Source organism: Ixodes scapularis, unplaced genomic scaffold, assembly GCF_016920785.2.
Source record: "Ixodes scapularis isolate PalLabHiFi unplaced genomic scaffold, ASM1692078v2 PGA_scaffold1__304_contigs__length_218370807, whole genome shotgun sequence".
NCBI lineage: Eukaryota > Metazoa > Arthropoda > Arachnida > Ixodida > Ixodidae > Ixodes > Ixodes scapularis.
This window is the reverse complement of record NW_024609846.1, coordinates 161,508,623-161,520,845: the sequence shown is the minus strand read 5'-3', so window position 1 is coordinate 161,520,845 and position 12,223 is coordinate 161,508,623. Positions and strand designations below refer to the sequence as shown.

The following is a 12,223-nucleotide window of genomic DNA, read 5'->3' as shown; positions in this document are numbered from 1 at the left end:
CGGTTCAATGTTTCAACCACAGGTTCCAACCCTGTCCTCCAGCGGATTTGGTTTGGGAGTGATACTGGTGATACCCACGAAGGGTTGACCAGAGGAAAATCGGCGACTCCCTCGCCTGGGCAAGGAGGTGAGGATTTGTTTACCCGATTTTTCAAAGCTCAGCCTGGTAATAATTCCCTCTGCGCGGTGGTAGTCGCAGGGGTTTTTAAGGGCAAAAGAAATAGGAAAAACAGAAAGAAATGAGAGAAAAAAAAAAAGGATTGAAAATGTTTCAGGCTAGGTGGCGCAAGCTACCGCCCGTTATAAAGGGTAGAGCCATTATCTATTTATCTATCTATCCATTCAGAACAAGATGGCGGCAAGAAACGCTACAGACGCTACACGAGACCGCAGGAGACGGCGTTGGACGGGGAGAATATCATTGGGCGGACGGATGTCACTTCCACTCGTCATCAAAAGGTAATGTGCACTCTATTTACACTTGCGAAAACAGCTTTGAAGTCATTGCTAGTCTTGGCACGGCAGAAGACGTGCCACTTGAAACCTCGTTCGACAGCGGCGTAGCTTCGGAAGTGGCTTGCTCGTAACAATGCACTTTAAGCCTGCTTCAGAAGGCACAACTCTCCCGCAGGTTCGAGGTTGCTGGCGAGCTGTTTCATAGATCCTCGCGCTGCAACACGTATTGCTGTGTCTGGGTCCGTATCGAAACGGGCTAAGAACTAGGAGCAACTTTACTTTTGAAGCGGCATCAGCAAATCGGGAACGCGTTGGTTTCACGTGGTACCGCTGGGGTGACAAGTTTCGAAAGACTAGAATTCATGAAGCGCATATGCGGCGAACAACCGGCGAACTTCGCCCGTCGGCATGTTCGCTCCGCGCGCGGCGCAATAACTTTACTAAGCTAGCTAGGCAACAGATATAAACGCGCTAAACGGTCGCCGCCGGGTGAAATTCGTCGCTCAACCGTAGCGTATTGACACCGTGACGTCGGTGTCCCAAAGAAACCGTTCCTGGACTCGGGGTCAACTTTCTGTGGCAATGAAGAGAAAGCTAAGGAGCGGAGCTTACAGCTCTGTGTTCCTCCGCTACGTAGTTCCCGATAAATTGGTTTCGGTTTGGGTATGGGTGTTGAGGGCGCTGAACCGCGATTACCGAGCATGCAGGCATATCGGCGTGTCCTTCCCTACGCTTCACCTGTTTCTAAACACACACCAATGCTTTGACTGAGGAACTCGGACCGACTTATATGAAAATTATACCGTGAACGATATCGTTGAGTTCTGCTTGTCTTGCGACCGACGCAAATGTTTGGCGTCAAATTAAGAACTGTCTTGACTTTCGTCACTGCCGCAGTTCTGAGGGCACTGATATGTAAACTTTTTTGTTGCTGAAAACTGGGCAGCGCCACGGGCATGTGTAGCGTGCTTACATAGCGTGGGCGTGGTATGCCGAAACATTAGTACGCACATCACTACGGCGCAAAGTCAAATCCCATTTCAATCTCGTTGAGCTACCGCCGGCCCATTGTCCTGGCGCCCCGCAGCTCGGAAGAAGCATAGCGAAAGCTCGCGCTGCAGGACCCATGGATCCTGTGCTCAACCCCCACCCATTCAATTCAATCTCTTGGATGAACATTGTACCGGCGTCGACTGCGCTGGCCGAGTTGCTCATCTACAGCATACAGAGGTGTCAAGCCCTGGATGGCTGAAAAAACGTCACGCTGTCTAAATATCCATACAAATACTGCTGGCCCCAAAAGTTTTAAAATGATTGGTCAGAAAGTTTCTGTAGATTCTGTTACATGACAGCGTGCCTTTTACCGTTTCTGCTTTTGCATTCCTCGAATGGTTTGCAGATACTTCTGCCGCCACACGATGATGTCCTCCCTTTCCAGAAGCGCAGAGTTCCGTTTTCACTTCCGAAACGCAAACCCAATGTCATTCAGAAGCCCGTGCATCATGCTGATACTCGTCTTCGGCCGGCCCGTTTCGGGATCGCTGGTTACATCGCTGAGAATCTTGTCCGCAGTTGGCGCCTCGTTGCGAATGAAGTACCGATGTACTTTCCGTCGAAGAGCAGAAAGGGTGAAACTATCGTTCCACTGCCCTCTTGTCTTTCCAGTATCTTTGGGCGGTCTTCCAGTTGCCAGACAAAGCCATTTACGCTTTGGGGACTTCAGGGGACAGCTCGGAGCCTCTAACTTCAACCGTGCGACAGTATGCTCGCTTACGCCGGTAAGCTGGTTAACCAAATGGAATGCGGAAGCAACGGAGAGTCCCGGTTGCGTCTATCTCACTTGGGCCTACACGTTGCAGACCATTTGTTTTGTTGGTTTTGGCAACTTTTGGTTCTCAAACTTCGCGACAATCTTATGGGACAAATAAAATGGCAAGCTTCCGGAAGGAAAGGAAAATGCAGTCGACGAGGACGCCGTGTTTTTTCCTGCAGAGAAAGCCCGTGGTGCCAGTGGCAAACGCAACCCCAAAAAACCTGAAAAGCTGAAGGAATGTTCTTCGTTTTATATATTCTGACTAATATTTTAGTAGCATTGTCAACTCAAAGATAAAAAAAAGAGTAAACATATAGTTTTGAATTGCTTAGGTTACACCCAGAAAATTATTTTGTATGAACTATATCCAGCTGCGCAGTGAAGCGGTGTGGTTTGGCTCTGCAGCCTTTGCTGCATTGCCACAAAAAGTTGACTCCGAGTATAAGGTAAAATTTACCCAAGTACCAAGGAGGCTGCTATGAATGTATGCACAAACACTCCACGTGCGTACGGCAAAGCAGGGCTGGTTTTAGACGTTTGCTTTGAAGAATTACCACTGTAGTTGTCAGCACACTCAGCTCTTGTGCATACAAACCCAGCATGCTCCTTAGTGATTGGCTAAATTAGCAAATGTCTATTGGATTTTGCTGCGAAAGAATGGTAGTTCAAATACGGGATCTTGGATTTTAACCTCTAGAAAGATAGAACCCTTGTATGTCATACTAACCCTGAGAGAAGTTTTTTTTTTTTTTTTTTTTTTTTGAGAGTTGTCTGCTTGAGAACGGTTAGTTCGCTCCATGGAGTCCAGCCTTTATTTGAAGACGGGTTGTGATCAAGTTCTGGTTTTCAATTTATGGTTTTAGCAGCTAAATAGCTTCAGTGAGATAGTTAGTATCCTCATTGTCAGCAAAGAAAAAGAAGTCTTATTAGTGCATTAAATTTGGCCATAATAGTTCACACTGTTCCCTCGCCTCCTTTCCAGTGTTCGCTGTGCTAAAGTGAAGAGTGTAGGGGATTGTTGGGAGGAGCGGCTTCGTCTGCTTTTTTTAACCTACAGCATACTATACAAAGATTGCACATGACATCCCGCTAGGGAGGCGTGTGGCCTTGCGCCATGCTGGTAGCTCACTTTGCACGCACTTAATAAGGCGCAGCATGCCGCTAGTGACCTGGATGTGTGCAGTTGTGCACTACCTTTTCAACAGACATACCTAGTTTTTTCGACATGTGAACTTCAAACAACACGAAAAGCTTAAGGTGATCACATTCAGGGAGCATGTGTAGAATTTTTTGCTGTCGGTGCGACTACGCTACGAACAGAATTCGTTGAGATGTGGCGGTGAGGATGCAACGCGTGTATTGCTTTCGAATTCTATTCCAAGAGAGTCATTTTTCAGCTGCTGAGCATGCGCACGCTCAAGACATTTTCACTGTCGAGCAAGAGCAAAGCATCTAGGGCAGCTGACACTGTCAAAACCCAATGAAACAGAAACTTTTATGAAAGATGTCAAAATAGTATTTTTTAAATATTTTTATGCTTTTGGGGAGCGACATTGCAGATGTTGAAGTAATGTTTTTGATCAGACGTCGACTGCGTTCACGTTCCTGCTGGGCTGTGAATGGCGTGTACGGAGGGTTAAAGGGATGGCTGAACCGAAATCTGGATTCCCCAAAACACGCGGCAAAAGCGTGCAACGGGATGCTACAAACACCAAAACATAACTCGTACAGCGATATCTCAAACAAATGACCGTATTTAAAAAGAAAAAAAAGGCGCCTTTGGCAGGAATGTTGACGTCCTGTTCCTCCGAGAAAGGGAGGGAACGGCCTCGCGTCTTCTCCGCCTCGCGGCCTCGAGGGAGCGAAGCGAAGTGAGGAGGAAACTAGGTATCTTGACGTCACGCGCCTCGCCGGCCTTGTTCAATGTCGACTTCTTTTTCCAAAAATACTGGCGTCCATTTGAGATATCGCCTTACTAGTAGTGTTGTAGGAATTGTAACGTCCCGCCTACATCTCCAGCATTATTTTTTTAAATCCAAATTACGGTTCACCATCCCTTAACACGCAATCGTCGATTTGTCTCACTTTTGCTCGTATCACTATTTTTGTTTTCATTGCACCTACAAATTTGCTGAAACCAGTTCAGTTTCGGTGGTAATGTTTGCTGTTCGGCGTTACTCTGTGCGGTGTCAATGCTCGGGAAGTGCCCACTATCATTCATTATTCGAGAAATTTGTTGGCATGGATGTTGTAATGTAATGATGTAATTCACAGAGAAAAACGTGTACATGTTTTGCTGTAATTTGCACTATCAAACTTTGCAGCATGCCGTGCCTACGTCAGGGAGCTGTGCCTGCTTCATGAAGATCTTCCACAGTGTGCTGTGACCTGGGAAGTTACCATGCACCTGAACATGGCTTTCATCACCTGGATTAGGTAACTTTTAGGCCAGAGGCAGCAGTTATTAGGTTGGTGGACATTGTCAGGAATATATTTCGAGATAAGTGTCGTGTCCAAGCTGTATGACATCCTGCCTAGCTACGCGTTAGGTTGTTGTCTGCCTTAGTGGGGGTTCCTTGTTTTCAGAGTTATATGTTGTGAAATTCGGACGGTGCCTTGTGGGCATCTTTTTGTACGAAATCCGGTGTTTTTCCGAGTTTATCCTTATTCAATTCTCTGTTCTTCAAAATTCTGGACTCAATTTTGTGGTAATTCCAGTTTTCACCAGCTCAGCGCATACAAGGCTAATTGGACACAGACATTCCTATATTCGTAGCATCAACAGTTAAAAAAGGAGTTGCCTGTACCTATAGTCGGTGCCAGATAAAGACTGCAGGGAAAGCTCCTCCCGCAAAGCCGTCCACTCTTTCCACTTTGGCAGAGCAATAGCTGTAAAAAGGCACGTCCCTCCTCGTTCGTCTCGAGTGTTCACTGCGCTACAGTCGAAAGGGGAGGGGGGGGGGGGGCTTTGTGGGTGGAGCTTCCAAATTCATAGCACCGACGATTAAGAAAGAAAGGAGTCCACCATACCTAGATGAGGTTTCTTTGGCTGGACGTGGCATTGTAATTGGAGATACTCTGCAGTTCCCAGGGTGTCCTTGCATTTCCAATACTGTCGCACGACGAAACTCGCAAGAAAAGGTTGCTCCACTACGCGTCCATTCTTTAAGATCACTAATATCCTGGACGTGGTGGAGACAATATTGTGTTCCCCTCCCAACATTTTGAAGTTCGAGGTTCCCCAACTCCTGCAGAAAAGTGCCGTGGTCATGCGGTGTCCAGGGGCACGAAATCTATGGAATTATCGCTTGCACTGTTGTAGGAAGCACGTCCCTTCTCCCTCTATGAAGAACAAATGGTATGGTCTGAAAGTTTTGTTTCGGGCACACTGACAGCACCCGGACGTTCTGCAACATTTCTCATTGTTTGTGGTCCGGCTTGGCGGCTTGCCTCTAACTGTGCATCGTTACACCATGGAGGAGCGACACCCAAAAAGTAGACGTTGCAAGCCTGCATATCTCGCTTTGCCACACAACAGTTGCAAGCTTTAGGGGAAAGTCCTCTTTCAGAGTGGAACGATGCAGGTGCACACATTGGGTATCTAGAAACCAAAAAGAAGTTGGTGAATAATGATTTTGCAGTAAATTCTCAAACAAACTGCAGATACGATAGGCTGGGATATCCTGATTAGTATCCTGCATCATTGATTGAGATTTTTCGATTCATAGTTAAAAATTAAAAAAACCCTGAAAAGAAATTTTTTTTTTTAACATTTAGGTGTGGGACACAGGTGTCAGAAAATAAATTTTATGCGAAAAGAATGTTTCTGAGCAATACTGACGGCGGGAGTTTTATTTGAAATTCTGAGCGCAAAGTCCATGACGTGACTGGTCATTCCGGAATGACCATCTCGGTCGTGAAGGCGACGCCGCTTCACTTCTCCTCCACGCGCCCGAAATGCCGAGAGAGAAAACAAGTGGAAAAGTGGTGGCTGCCGACTAAATCGCATCTCGCAATCGTCAATATTGCTCTGAGAAAGTTAATATTTTGCGCATAAAATTTATTTTTTGACATGCGTGTCCTGGCCAGACTGTTTAAAAAAAAAAACATTTCTTTTTTTTTTTCAGGGGCCCTTTAAGGAAAGGCACTTTGGTATGACGAGAGGATTTCTAAATTGCCACAATTGTAGTCACTGACTGAGTAAAAATGGCAGAGAGGAGCTTGCGTAAGCCCTACCCTTTGTTTCATGATTGACTTACTGCCTCTTTACTACTCTTTGCTCGGGGCACTACGAGGTCTCAAAGATAGGTCCAACGAAATTGTTCACAACTTGAACTCGCATATGTTGTAAAGGCGAAATGGTTAAAGATACGAGGACATGGCATTCATGTGATTTTCGAATGTAGCGTGCCGAGGTACCGATTGTTCATCGCAAACGCTTCCATTAGAATGTTTTTGGATTGACACATATTCCTGTTCTTTCCACCCTGTAAAAAAGGACATGTGTTCGCATATCTGTCATTGTGTGCTTTTTTCTTACAATGTGGTGGTTTAAATTGTCCGCACTGTCCTTCTCTCTTCCAGGAGAGGGCCGCTGGTAGTGTGCTGGGCGGAGCAATCGGTTTTGTTTAGATTTTTGTTTTATAAAATACTAGAATAAAATACTACTATAAATATTATAAAATACTAAAATGGGCTCCTATGAGTTACGCTCCGAGACAGTCGAGCTCAATGGAGAGTGATGGTATGTGTATCAGGCCACGCCCTGCCGTTCTCCCACTGTCGGTGACTATAACTGAAGCTAGACTCCACTATATGTTTAACTGTAGGCACAATACAGTAGAATCTCTATAAACGGAAATCGCTTAAACGGAATTGCCGCTTAAACGGAACAGTAGCCCGTAAGTTGGTTGGTTTTGTATTCAGATAAGGTAAAAGTACTTTCGGTAATCGGAACTAAAATTTGCACTTCACCGTGTAAACGGAACCTAAAATAGAACTTCAGGCGGACCCATTGCCATGAGCATCAGCCTTTTTTGGTTCCGGCTGTTTCTTTTTTTTTTCTTTTCTAGCCTCGCAAGCCTCGTTGGCCTCGCCTCGTTGATAGTCGGCGCAACGAATGCAACACTGCTGTTCTTGATCAAGTTGTTCGGTCTCTGTTCGAGTTGCCTAAGTTACAGCCGCACCGTTCCTGCCGTCGTGGTGCCTACCGTGCTTCATTGCCGCGTTGGTGTCTTCCAATTTCGGTGGCTCGTAAGCGCTCGCGAAGTTGAGGCCTTGCCTCCGTTGTTTCAATGGCAACACAGAAGTGGGCACACCATGCGCTGACGTTGGAAAAGAAGATGGACGTCATTCTTGACTTCGAAAGCGGCTCATACTCGAAGACGGCGCTCGCGACGAAGCACGGCGTCCCGAAAAGCAGCTTGACGAGGATCCTGCACGACAAGGACAAGCTACGCGATTCGGGCCCAAAGGAAGCGTCTGCGACACGGCGACCACGAAGAACTGGAGGAGTGCCTGGTTTTTTTCTTAAGGAACCATAATCGGGAGTGTTTCTCCAAAGCCTAAGTGACATGGAGAAAAAGATTCTGAAAATGAAGATGCAAGGACTCAAACAAAAGAAAATTGATGCATTTTTCAGTCCACAGTGATTAATTGCTGCCTAATAAACTTGTGAATGCTATGTAAAAACCTCATGTAGTTTCCTTGCTTTCTAAAAAACTATGAGTTACATTCACCTTATAGTGTTTAGACATCCATAAAAGAGTATTAAGAGAGTGTGCACACATAAAATCGGCACTTTTTACATCTCTCTTAGTAAACGGAACTCCTGTTAAATGGAACAAATTTTTTTGGTCCCTTGGAGTTCCGTTTACTGAGAGTCTACTGTATATGGGTGCCCCCAGTGTTTCAGTGCATAGTCAGTAACCGTGCAACTAACACAGAATTAGCTAAAGAATAAAAGCACAAAAACGTGAAGAAATTCGGCTGGATTATTTTAGACACATTTAAAGCCCATATTCTGATTTCTTTTGTGATAAAACTACATATCACAGGCCATTGGTTTGAGCAGCCATTTTGATAGTTAAAATTATTCCACACCTTAACATTATATACATGGAATTATTTTGTTAACCTTTGATTCCATACTTAAGATAACCATTCCCTAATAGCCAACCTGCAGTTTCATTCCATTAGCAAGTATGTATAATTAAGCTGTTGCAATCATCCTTTTTAAATAACTGGAATAGCTTGTGTCACGGCATTATTGCTGACCTGTCTTGTGCTTTCGATCGCAATGGAACAACTAGTTCAGTGTTTGAGGCAATCAAACTACTGTGCAAGATTATTCATGAGAGTGGTTAAACAGAAATGGAGAAGCGAAGAGGGCATTTCCATTTAAACACAGAAGCCAACTTTTAACATTGTTTATGCAGTGGAATGGACGAGACGTGTGTATGCTTTCGCTCGATAGGTTCTTTTAGCCGCTTCAAAATGACTTGGACCAATCACATCACTGCATTAGCTGGAATCATTAAATTAAAAACTGTATAGAGTTTGCTCCCCTTTGCCGGTTTTGACTGTTAGTCACTGAAAACTAGATGTTTTTGGAAATCCGTATGGACGGCATCAGGATACCGCTGTCCGGCGCAAACGATGTGAGCAGGTGCATACAAATGTACGAATGGGATGAAAGATAAAACAAATCTTGCAATTTTAAATGATATTGAGCAAAAAAACGATACTCAGATTAGTGTTACAGTATATCATGACAGTTGTGCAACGACGTCCGTCTTAATGTCTTTAGAACCTAAATTTTGAGGAATCCCTATGGCTTTGCTTTGTCGTCTGACTGATGCAACATTGTTTCCTACACCACAGTTGTTGGACAGAGGAGCAGCCAGGACGTCCTGCCCTTTCCAAGCCGGTGGCGTCCAGCAGTGAAAGAAGATGCGATATCTGGGCAGCCTGTATTCATTCTGTGGGCAAGTTAATAAACCATTTTATTTTGAAGCATGGAGTGGTGTGTGCGCAGCAGCTGGAGGAGAGAAACAACACAAACACAAATGAAATTGGAACAGGCAATTGTGGCTACCATGCCCCGCGACGACTCTTCAACAGCAGGAAGTTTTGATTTGAAATCGCAGTGCTAAATGGGTACACCTCAGCCAGTCCTACCAATAAATCAAACTTTCCAGCCGAATCGAGATGGTCCAGCCGAACTGAAGCGTCTAGCCGAATTGGAGTGCTCTAGCCGAATTGGAGATTCTAGCCGAATTGGGCATCCAGCCGAATTGGAGCGTTCCAGCCGAATTGGTCTGTTCATCCGAATTGACCCGTCAGCCGAATGGACACTTCAGGCGGATTGGGATGACACCACCTGCGCTAGCTCGACCTGTAAAGCTTACTACCAACAAAACAAATAAAGGGAATTTACTCAAGGAATAAAGTGTAAGTACCAGACGATGCAGAGGTAATCCATACAACGTTTATTTGAGCTTAATGTCAAACAAACAGTAGTCTCGATCGACGTGCGAGTGACGAGAGGAGAGTCCGCCACCAACGAAGCCACGACCGGCTAGCACTGAACATATTCCCCCGCACCACGCTCCCCCCTTCCGCTCACAACTTCGAAAATGATAAGAGCGAACGAGGGGGGAAAAGTGGCCCTCTATCCCGAAAACAAGGTCAGCTACTCACGCGGGAAGGGTCCACTTCAAAGAAAAGGTCGGGGCATCCTGTTCTGAGTCAGCAAAGACGCGCCTAGCTGGGCTTTGCTTGTGGGCGAAGTCGAGGGAATCACAGGCGAGTTTGGCAGGTCCATGCTTTATTTTTCGCTGCCTGAACTCGTGATCCGTGCGAACATCCCGGAGAAAACTCTTCAGAGTGCCAAAATGGCAAGATGTTGTCTTTGGATCGTCAATTAAAGTAAATTTTGGATTGTAAAACAGGGTTGCCAAAGGCAGGTTTCAAAAGATCACGTGTGATCGCCGAGAAACCGCCAACCGCCTCTCGGTGTGTCTGAACCTGGTCGCTCGCGAACCGCATCCGCAATCGCTTCGCGAATGCGGATCCGCTTCCAGTGTGAATGTGCCATAACAGCGGACGCTATCAAATGCGATACTCTGACGACGCCACAGGCCCATGCGCAACTCGACCTGAACGAATACACGCAGCCGTGCAATTACATGAGTTGCCGCTGTGGGAGAAATGACGACGTCAAGATCCCCACTAGTTCGGTTCTGGAGTACGGATGAGTGCCACTTTTTCAGAGTAGGCTCTAGGTCAGTCTCGCAACTGAGTTAGTGGTTCTAGTAACGTTGGGCCCAGGGCAGCGGCGTAGCCAGGAATTTCTTTAGGGGGGGGGGGGGGGGGGGGACGTTTATGACATGGGGTACGGGGGAGGGGGTGAAGTGGGGCGTTTAAGGTGCATGTTTATATTATAGGCCTGTTCCTTTCGGCCAGTTGGCTCGAGCGCATCCTCAAGACGCAACCATGTAATACTGAAGGTAGCGTCTGAGAGACGCGACCAGAAAGGTTCTGCTGTAGCGTCAGTTAATGCACGAGGCAGGTACAATAACAAGCGTCTGTCAACGTCTTTCTATGCACGCTAACAAAGTGCCTAAAAAAACATAAAATCCATAAAAATACATTAAAGTCGCGACCTCAGCGTTCTATAGAAACGTTAAGGGTGTCTTCCTTTCAGCTGTTGTGCTTCTTTTTTTTTTTTATAGTGTCCGTGAGAAACTTATAGGAGCATAATGACTTGGAAATAAAACTCTACCTCAAAATATTTTATTATGCTCGCCAGGGAAGCTGCTATAAATAAACATGAAAGCCACAAACTTACAAAGTCGGCTGGATTTTTTTTTTTTAGGCAGGAGGTTAATTTTTATAACTTTCTTTTCTTTGGCTAAACAACTGCCCAGGTGGAATCGGCGTGGTCCTGGGTCATCTCGGATATGCCCTAACCTCTGTTCGGCATATTAAGGAGCTTCAACCCAAGAGACAACCCTGTGACTATAGACACCAAGTCACCCTCACTCTGTACCAGGGCTCGATGCACGAACCTGATGTATGAGCCTCACTTAGTGCGGACCCGAATGACCCAACACCTCGCTTAGTACGCACCAGTCACCTGAAGCTGTGTTTGGATATTTGTGTTTGTCCTTTGTCCCCTTTGTTCCCCTTCTCCAGGGAATATTATTGCCATTATTGTCCAACTCACTTGTAACTTTGCATTAATTACATCATAATCAAAGACAACTCCGCTGGCCATCAGATCGTCGATTTACGATTCATCGAAAGATCGTTTAGTCGATATGCGACGTCTGGAACCACGCCATGGCGAAAGGCATACCGCCAAGTTTTTGCAGACGATTTCAAGGAGAAGTCAACAATGATGAAATCGCGGCACGGCGCACGCATACCGCGAAGGCATTGTTTTGGAATATGAGAAAGCAATCATGAAAAAGGGATAGACACTTAAAATTTATTCATGACTTTCAAAAACCTCAGGCCTCTAAAACACCTCTGATAGAGGAGCAGCAGTCTGTTAACTCACAAATATAAAAGGATTAAATCGAGCTGCTTTTGGATTAAAATGGATGGCGCGCTGTAATTAAATTGGTGACAACTTGAATAAAATTAATTTTCGCTGTGATTAAATTGATGGCCACTTGGATTAAATTGGAGTACAGCTGGATTTACTTCAGAGAGGCACGGGTTATAAATGCTGCCATTTGGGTTATTATGAGCGGGAAAGCCTAAAAACGAAATGCCCTACCACCGACAATACCAAGAGCTCTTGAGGAGGCGCTCTTTCACACTCTGTAGAGCAAACGAGACAGAAAACAAAACGTGGCGTGTAAAATGGTGCTTGTCACAACATTTTTTTTCGATCTTTGTGACGCTTTGAAGCGTGACTTAACAGGTAGATTAGAGTTACCCTCT

The 12,223-nt window shown here is 45.6% G+C and overlaps 1 long non-coding RNA gene across 1 annotated transcript; it reads left to right on the top strand.

Moving 5' to 3' along the window:
• Positions 1 to 370: 370 nt before the first annotated feature.
• On the top strand, positions 371 to 9,282 carry LOC115321270. The gene is made up of 3 exons (XR_005718004.3): positions 371 to 459; positions 4,594 to 4,705; positions 9,152 to 9,282. It is a non-coding gene; the product is annotated as an uncharacterized LOC115321270 (long non-coding RNA).
• The last annotated feature ends 2,941 nt before the right edge of the window (positions 9,283 to 12,223 follow it).